The sequence below is a fragment of the Ictidomys tridecemlineatus genome, chromosome 9, assembly GCF_052094955.1.
Source record: "Ictidomys tridecemlineatus isolate mIctTri1 chromosome 9, mIctTri1.hap1, whole genome shotgun sequence".
NCBI classification, from domain to species: Eukaryota; Metazoa; Chordata; class Mammalia; order Rodentia; family Sciuridae; genus Ictidomys; species Ictidomys tridecemlineatus.
The window spans coordinates 140415668-140425305 of NC_135485.1; positions in this window are offsets into that span (position 1 = coordinate 140415668).

Here is a 9638-nt window from a genome sequence, read left to right on the forward strand (position 1 = left end):
CTCACCCTGGTTGGGTTGCGTTGATCATCAGATTTCAATGAACAACCATAGAGTGTTTGGGAAGGAAAGCACTGCCAACTCACACTATCTATTTTCTCGACTACATTCCTTACTCTGCTTGTGGGATCTGTTAATATACCAACTAGAAAGCTCCGTAACAGAGTTGGAGTCCTCAATCTCTTAGAACCAGAGCCTCTATTTTCAGTCTGGCCTATTCTTTCACACACATACAGAACTCAAATATGGGTTTGTCTCTCTTTGAGAATCTCACTTTAAATTAAATTTATCTAAGTTCGCTTAAAAAGTTACTTCTTTTAAAGTTTCTTAGAGACTTTTTTTTTCCTGCTGGGTTTATTGGTAGAGCTGTGATAAGTTCCAGAAAAATAAATGTTGATAATGGAAATCAGCCAAATCTTAACTCTAGCTACCTACCTATAAAGTTCAGCATGCTTTCCACACTTCTTCAAATGTTCTTTATTCTCTGTGGAGTAATTCCAGCTCTCGAATAGACGTATGCATGATGCATCTCAGGGCATTACCCACGGCTAAGTATGAATCATAGCAGCGTTACCCTTCACTTCTCCCCAGAATTGAGATACTACTTTTGGTTATGATGCCATTCTATACGGAATTTGACAAACTTCAAATAATTTAATGAAGTAATAATCCCACTCTGGGAGAGTAGGACTCATGAGGAAAAAAAATCAGTCTTGCATTAGTGTTATATACAATGTATATGAGCAAGCATTACTAATATAAGTCATCTTAAATATGTATGACTTTATTTTGGTACTGTTATTCATGTTCCAAAACTTATTCTCCAGTCTGCATTTCCCTTCTCCTTTGAAAAAAATCAAAATGACTGATCTTCCCTCTGAGAAAATAAGGAGGTATGCTACGAATATAGACAACGTTGCCTTGGTGCATAGCTTCAAATTTCCTGAGGGTCCTGTTTTTCCTGGTAGGATGAAATGAATTTCTGTACTTCATCCAATCTTTTGTTAACTTTCTGATTTCTCTCTCTCTCAATTACTCTGTACCTAGTGTGTTAATGGTCTTGATAGGCATTAAGGAAGATCATCCTTGAGAATGTATGGTGAAAATACAAACCATATGGGGTACACTTAAGAAGAAAATGATTTTTTTTAACTTAATCTGTCTGGCTTAAAGACATCCTATTGTATTGCCTCTAATCTAATTGGACTAAGGAAACAGAAGTCAAAGGAGTACCGGGAAGGGTATTCTTCAAGAAGAGCAACAAAGAAATATGTGATAATGGAAATATCCCTTTCATAATCTTTCTTTTCATAATTTCTTTGTTGCTATATTGTTAAAAGGAGAAAAGAAAATAGCTATAGGAAACCCAAATGAAAGTCATGAATTCCTGGTTTCAAGATAATGGCACCAAATGCTCTGGCATTTTGAACTTTATATCAAGAGAATTTCTGAAATTGAGGGCCGTGGTAATATACTATTGGAAACACAAAAGAAAAAAAAAAGTAGTCTAAATTGAAAGAGACAATGTATTAAGATTACCAAAAAGATTTTAATTTGAACAAATATCTCATCAACTCTCTGTAGTCATGGGGCTAAAAATCTTATCCACACTGCACAGACACCTCTGTTCATTCACAAGGAAGGCAGACTAGAATTGGGATTTTCTTTTTTCTGAATCTTTATGTTCTAATATTGACTTAAGTTGAATTGACAGTATAGAATATCAGATGTCCTACCACTACTATCCATTTTAAGTTTTAGTATCACAAATCAAAGAGAAATAAAAATTTTTGTATAAATCAATTTGAGTAAAGAAACTGGGATTGCATTCCTGACTTAGCTACTAGGAGACAGATAATATTGAAAATTGCTTTTTGAATCCAGATCTCAAAATTGGCTCTCTTAAAACTATATCCTAAAAGAACCACTTTGCCCACCACCACTCATTTTCTTTGTAATTCTTGCTGTACACTCATAATTTCCTTTTATTAGTATGTTTAGTATATTTTGGTTCAAGAAATACAAGAACATAGTTGTTTTGTTAAACTTTGACTCTTCGAGTATACTTAACCCAACACCTGGCACAGAATAGGCACTAGATTAAAATGTATGGAAAGGATTAATTATTATACACATAGTAATAGTTATTAATAATTATATATTAGTTAATAATTACTTATAATTTATGTGTGTGTATAATTTGTGGTGTATAATAAATTCAGGCTGTTGGACTCCATTATTTCTAAAATCCCTTTAAGTTAAAAGATCATATAACACTGTGACTAAAATCGGAATGGTAACTAATTAAGTCAATTTTTTAGATTTTTTTTCCCCTAAAATCATCTGTTGTGTGTGTGTGCTTATCTATGTGGACATATAAGGATGCTGTATCACTAAGCCACATACCCAGATCTTTCCCACTACTTCTTTTCTTCCCTTTCTCTTCTCTCTCCTCCTCCTCCTCCTCCTCCTCTTCTCGTTCTCTTTCTTCTTCAACATAGGTCTTGTAAGTTGCTAAGGCTGCCTCTGATTTGTCCTCTGCCTCAGTCTTTCATGTCACTGGGATTATAGGTGTGTGCCACTTAACTTATGTATATATTTGTTAAGTACTGACTCTGGTTTAAAAGGTGAATTGGTGACATTCAATTATGTCTTTATGCTTATTGTTATCTTCCCACAGCTCAGCTATTCTTTTAGTTCACTCTGCTGTATTTTTTTATTTAAACTCTTCAAAATTCTGTGACCCTCAACAAATTAATAACAAGTAAAGGACAATGTAAATAAATGTTTCATTTATATGTTAGACATTAGTTGCTCAGCAAGTGTTCACCAAAGAAAGAAATGAACATACTTCAGACAATAACCAAGAAGTGAGTTACAGAAATGAATGAGCTGGGAGTGGCTCAGAAGGCTGAGGCAGGAAGATCTCAAATTAAAAGTCAGCCTCACCAATAGCGAGGTACTAAGCAACTCAGCGAGACCATGTCTCTAAATAAAATACAAAAAAGGGCTGGGATGATGCTGAGCTGAGCGGTTGAGTGTCCCTGAGTTCAATCCCGGTACCCCCCTCCACACACACACACAAAAGGAAATGAATGATATATTTTATCTGTTATTACAAAGATGAAAATAAGATAACCCTTTATATATGTGAGTGGGTACACACACAAACACATACACACTATATATATGGGCATATATATATATATATATATATATATATATATGCACTTTAGTTTTCCATGTTTCTGTAAAAACTAGGAATGTAGATCAAATGAATAAAAATTAAGAATAATGAAGCACTTTAGCTTGAGGTGTAATTAATGAACAGATTTTTAATGCTTTTACACACACAAACACATATATGGATATAAGGAATCCTGACAGGTAAGACATACAAATTTGCATCAGGGTATTTGAGTGAGAAATTATTTATGGGTGATTGAAAAAATGCTAGATTGAATCATATACTTTCAAAATAGACAATGCAAAAAATGGATTATAAACTTGTGAAAGATGAGAAGAAATTGGATTCTAATAGTGGATAAAGTTTTCTATTTGAACCAAATGAAGATGTGCCATTTAAACACTCATCACAAATTTAGTGTTCCTTGATTTGAAGGTTAATCAAGAATTGAAAAGCTACTTCTTTAAGTTTTCATTTTTAGTGTTTCTATAAAAAATAAAAGTGGGAATGTAGGTCAAATGAACATAAATTAGGGATAATGAAGCTCTTTGATTCAAGGGGTAATTAATTAACAGGTTCCCAATGATCTTTTATTTAGAAATTGTCTTGGGAATGAGTGCTATCTGCTAAGAGAAAAACATAATATCAAGGTACACAAGTCAATACATCAAATTTCCCTCAAGGATGGAATATGCGTCATTGTACTATTGAGAATTTCAGGCGAGAGAGAATTTCTCTTCCATGCTCTACTCTTCAGAGAAAATTATTCGTATTTAGATTGCTTTTTAAATGGGATCTGTGACTGCCTTTGAGTTCCATGTCTGGGGCTCCCAGCAGAATTTCCTTCACAAACATCACAGCTGTTAGGAAATCTGCCACGCTGAAGTTTGGTCTATGTGTGTGTGGTTTCTGAGGCCTAATGCCTCGCTTCCTCACCTCCAGCCATTCCTGAAAATGAAACTGTACATTGGGTGGACAATAACAAAACACTTTTTTATAGAGAGTAGGCCATAATCCCTTCCGCTGGGCCTCAGATTCTAAACTTGCAACTTACAAGGGCAAGAGGAGTTTATTTAAGCTATCCTTAAATATATAAGGTTGAATCATTTCCTAAAATGAGAGTGGATTAATGCCACTAACAGTATTTTTTCAATTTTTAATGTATTGACAGTACCAATATTTCACTAAAACTAAACACCAAAAGGTAAATAATTAAGGAAATCATTTGTCCAAGTCATACATTAAAAGTGTTGAATAACATTATAATGCAGTTGAACACAATTTTCAATTCACTTCACCATGTGTATGTACTGTGAAACCAAGAAGTTCATCTTCATTTCTGAACACTGTATAACAAAGAATTGTGAATAGCTGCCAAAGTCTTTAAAGTCTTCTGTCATCAATATATTAAGGACAAACCTAAGGTGAGGGGTATGGAAAGCATTTGGTTTATGCAAACATTTCATATGTTCATGCTTATATAAACGAAAATGCACAATAAAGTCAGTGTTCTTTGTATCATTGCATAACCAAATTTAAATATTCCTCTCAGATGTCTTTCTTCAAAAACTACACAAAGAGCCAGTTTAGGTGGTAATCCCAGCAGCTATGGAGGCTGAGGCAGGAGGGCCACAAGTTCAAAGCCAGCCTCAACAACTTAGTGAGGCCCTAAGCAACTTAGCCAAACCCTTTCTCATTTAAAATAACACTGGGGAATGTGATTCATGGTTAAGTGCCCCTGGGTTCAATTCCCAGTAACACACACACACACACACACACACACACACACACACACACACACGGAAGGGAGGGGTGAGGGATGGAGACGAAGCACCCCTGGGTTCAATATCTAGTATCAAAAAATAAAAATATAAAAAATTTTTAAAAATTACACAAAAATTCTGCCCTGTCTCTCTGATAACCATCAAATTTAAAAACTCTAACGTTGTATTAGCATCTGAAGGTCTGTTAAACCAATACCCTACAAAGTTTATTTTTTTAAAGCCAACATCTTATCCTTAGAAAGGTGCCAGTAGAGGGAGGCTGATTATATAACTTATGCCAACTTTCTAACTCTCCTTTAAACAGGATGAGATGAAATTGTATGTAATACCACATAAACAGGATAGAAATGGTCATGAATTTAAAGATATTTAATATTTTCCTTCTTCATAGTCAATTATTAGTTTAAAGTAGTTACATTTTTCTGATAAAGATTATCTGATGAGAAAGTATCTTTAAAACTACTCTATTTTCCCTCATCATCTATAAATAGTAAAAAAATCATATGTTAATTTGAATAATCAATTCACATGTATTCCTTCCATTTTCTGAGATTCCAAGTTTTATCATCTTACTTTATGTACTTTTATTAGTTACAACTAATACAAATTAGAATTCACAAAAAACTGAAAATTCATGTCAAATAAATAATTATGTCCCCAACAAAATTAAGATAATTGTGCAAAGTCCACCACTTTCCCAAATTTTCTGACAGTGACTCCTTTTAGTACTTGGAATTAATCCATATAGTAGTCAACAGAACATATTTCAATACTGGTGATATAACAAGCCAACATTATTTGGAGCCTTAATAATTAAGTTTATCTAAGTGCACTTTAGGAAACTAATGGTGTAATTGTTAGCTTTCCATCACTATGACCAAATACCTGACATAAATAACTTAAAAAGAGAAAAGGTTTGTCTTATCTCACAATTTTGAAGCTTCTGGTCCAAAACTGTGTAGACAAATTGCTTTTGGCTTTGTCTGAGTGCATTCAATGGCAATGACAAGGAGAGTATGGTGGAACAAAACCATTTACATCACAAGCCAAGGAACAAAGGGAAAATTCCTTTGAGGGCTTACCTCAATGACCTAAGGTCCTCCCACTAGGGCCTTCCGGAAGGTTTTACCACCTCCATTAGTGCCACACTGGAGTCCAATCCCCTAACACACAGGCCTTTGCAGTACACTTATCAAAACCTAGACGTGTACTACATGTTTGGGGTAGTTACCTATTACACATTCTTACCCTCTTTTGGTGCCAACCTAAAAATTACAATATTGATTCTCAATTTGTTAAGTCTTGAATATATTCTCATTATGTACCATTGCTTGGAAAACTATCCCACACTGGGTGGTTTAAAGTAACAATGTTACTTGGCAACACCATTTTGTGGACTTATACTCACTGGCTCTGCTTGTCCCACTGAAGCTCATTAAGGCAGCTTTGCTCAGCTGGTACCTGGAGAGTGGCAGAAGTTTCCCGACGACCCCACCTACCTGTCTGAAGCCTGTGCCTGCTATCTGCTTGGGAGCCCCCGTTCTCTTCTAGCGGGCTTAGTAGGATTTGTTTATAATGTGGTTGTCTCAGAGTTCTGAGAATTGGGAAGGAAACAGCTTTTTCGAGGCAGAGATCTGAATCACACAGTGATGTCTCCACCCCATTCTGTGGGCCAAACCGAATCCCAAACCCAGCACATATTAGAGAAGCAGGTGGAGAAGCAGGTACTATCTGCCAGTGAGTGGAATGTGAGCGCCACGTTGTATAGGCCTTTGGACAAGCAGAATTCATTGTGGAGAACTGTAAGTATCTGTTATAGTCAGTCTTGGTTCCCGGTGAAGAATGAACCACCTCTCTCCAGACCTGCTCGGTGCTCTGGATTTCATTATCCTAACTCAGCTCCAGATGCAGATGAGGTCTGCTGACTCTAGTTTCTAGGGGTGGCCCCTTAGGTATACTTCATGTGGGTCCAGTGACCTGGAAACTTAAAAATTAAAAATTGCCTGATCCTCCCACACTAAACATAATTGTGAGATGGGAACGGGGTGATTGCAAGAGATTGTCCCTTCAAAATGAAGTGGGGAAGGGGCTGGGAAACACACCTGTCCCTGACGCCTGGCGGACCTCAGGCTCTTGCCAAGTATCAGCCCCCTTATGTGGACCTGGCTCTGCTCCACGGGTGCAGTTCTGTTTTTATTCTTTGAGGCCCTTGGATCTTCTGCCTGGGCTCTCAACTCTGATGTCTGAGTTATCTTTCCTTCTTCTTAAGAAATGTTCCTTGTTCTCATGATTCAATCTGTTTCCTTCCTTTAGAAGTGTAGGTCGAGAGACTGAACTATCTCAATCCCTTTTATTCCACACTGTTATAATTCTCCTTTTTAAAAAAGTTTTAAGTTTGGAATCCACACTTAAACAAAAAGCCTCACCCACAATTCTTTTGGAGTCAGACCATGTTGTAGTTTGATAGCTGTGGCCTGGTACTAGAGAATGATACCCTTAAAATCCTCAAACTCTCCTTTGTGTAACTGTGAGGTTCTTTTATGTACTGTCTTAAATTGCTCTGTGACATACTCTTGATTTTGAGTCAGAGTCCAATTCTTACTTAAAGAATGTTTTTCTGACCAAAGAGATTATTCTATACCCTCTATGTATCCTGTAAGTTTTACTAAGAAATGGGCCGGTGACTTTTTAAAATTCATTTCTCTTTTGCAATGTCATAATTTACATCTAAAATGAGCCAACTGATAACTTCTGATAGTCTGGCTGAATATCTCCTTAGCCAAATGCAGTAGTTCATCAGGGCATTTTGTATCTGAAAGTGAGAGACTGGCTAATCTCCCTGTCATCACATGACACAGACCTCCAATTCCCCAGCTTCTGTTAATGGCTCAGAGTTAGATATCACTCCTTCTTTCAGCCTTAACCCACTCACAACTCAAACAAAAGCAAAGTGCTTTGTAGTATTATATCAGAAGTCATTGCTGAAATCACTCTCTTTCACTTACATATCGCAGCATTACAGATCACCCCAAACTTAGTGACTTTAAATAACAACAAACTCTTTTTAAAACTCATCCTGAAATGGCAGATTTACACAGTTAGCGATTCTCACTGGCATATCTTTATTCTCATTGGCGCCATTCAGAGGAGACAGGTGGTACTTAAATACCCACCAGAATCCCTCAAGTGAAGACGAAGGTGCTGGCCTTAGCCTCAGGTTCAAACTTCCACCAGATGTCCTTTTGGTGTTCATCTAATTAGATTTAAAAGTAAAACACAGGGTTGTCTTACAATTTCCAGTAGGTGATTCTCAACTACACTGGCGTTTAAGAAATTTATGAACAACTATCATCCATGACTTGAGCGTCCACGGGGCTGTTTGCTGCTTCTGCCCATCCTTATTTACAGAAAATGTACCTTAGGCATCAAAGAGCCACTCTCAAAATAATTCCCACACTTACTCCCTGCTCTGCTATTTTGTGGATTTGTTTTCACTGAAGCACTTTAGAAAAATGTTCTTGGAGAACAATAATTTACTCGTCGCAAAAACATCTTCTGTAAAGAACTAGTTGACCCACTTTCTGCTAGCAGAGATACTAGACCTCTGTCATGTAGCAGAGACGGGTAGAGTTACAAAGCATGTTCTTTAGGTTTGTACAGTTTTCAAACAAATTGAAATGTGTGTGGACTTTTCTGATGGCAGAGGAAATCACTGGAATGCCTTCCCTGGTGTGTCCTGTCCTATCTGCTCATGCATCCTCTGCATGCCAGAAACCATAGAAAAGGCACTTTCATCTTTCCATATCCTTGTCAAGTCAAGCAGGGGCTCTAAACCGGAAAGAGAGAGGTGGGCTCCTGTGCCCCCATCAGCACCATCACTGGGCAGTTCTGCTAACATCTGTGGCTGCAGAGCACAGCCACCCACGGCAAAGAAGGATCCAGCCCCAAACGTCATTAGCTCAGGGCTTAGAAGCTCTGTTCTAAACCACCTTTGTCTAAAGTGACTAATAAATATTCCTAAATGAATAAGTGTGTCACAGATATACTACTGACTAACCAATGTTTCAACAGATATTTCAACAAATGCCTCCCTAAATGGAGTATACATAGTATATTTTTTAAATACTCATAAGCAGGAAAATGTTAATCAAAGAGCACTATTTATTAAGTATCCATTCTATGTAACACACACTCACAAAGAGATGTCACAGGTTCTACGGACTCTAATGGACACCACTAATGTGTTTTTTATGCCTTATAGTTTAACCAGATTTTTTGGTGGTTTGCCTCTTTGGTTGGAATATTTTGTACCTTACTACTGTGTTGTATTAATAAACTATTTCACAATAAATGCTATGTTTTTAAAGAATCTCTGTTATCAGTGAGAAAGTCTATAATTATTCATTTTTCTAATACAAGTACAAAACTTACATGAAATTTGAACTACTTACCTTGATTAAACATGTTGGATCACTTCATGCCTCAATTTTATTCCTAATATATGCTGTCCAAAATCATAAGCCACACATGTTCCACAGGATATTTTGTACATAAACCAACGGAACAAAATCAATCTTATGTTAACTTAGAAATTTGGAAATTTATAAATGGTTTCAAAATAGAACCTTATGTTAAATTTCCTTTGTTTCATACTTGGGTGTACATTAATT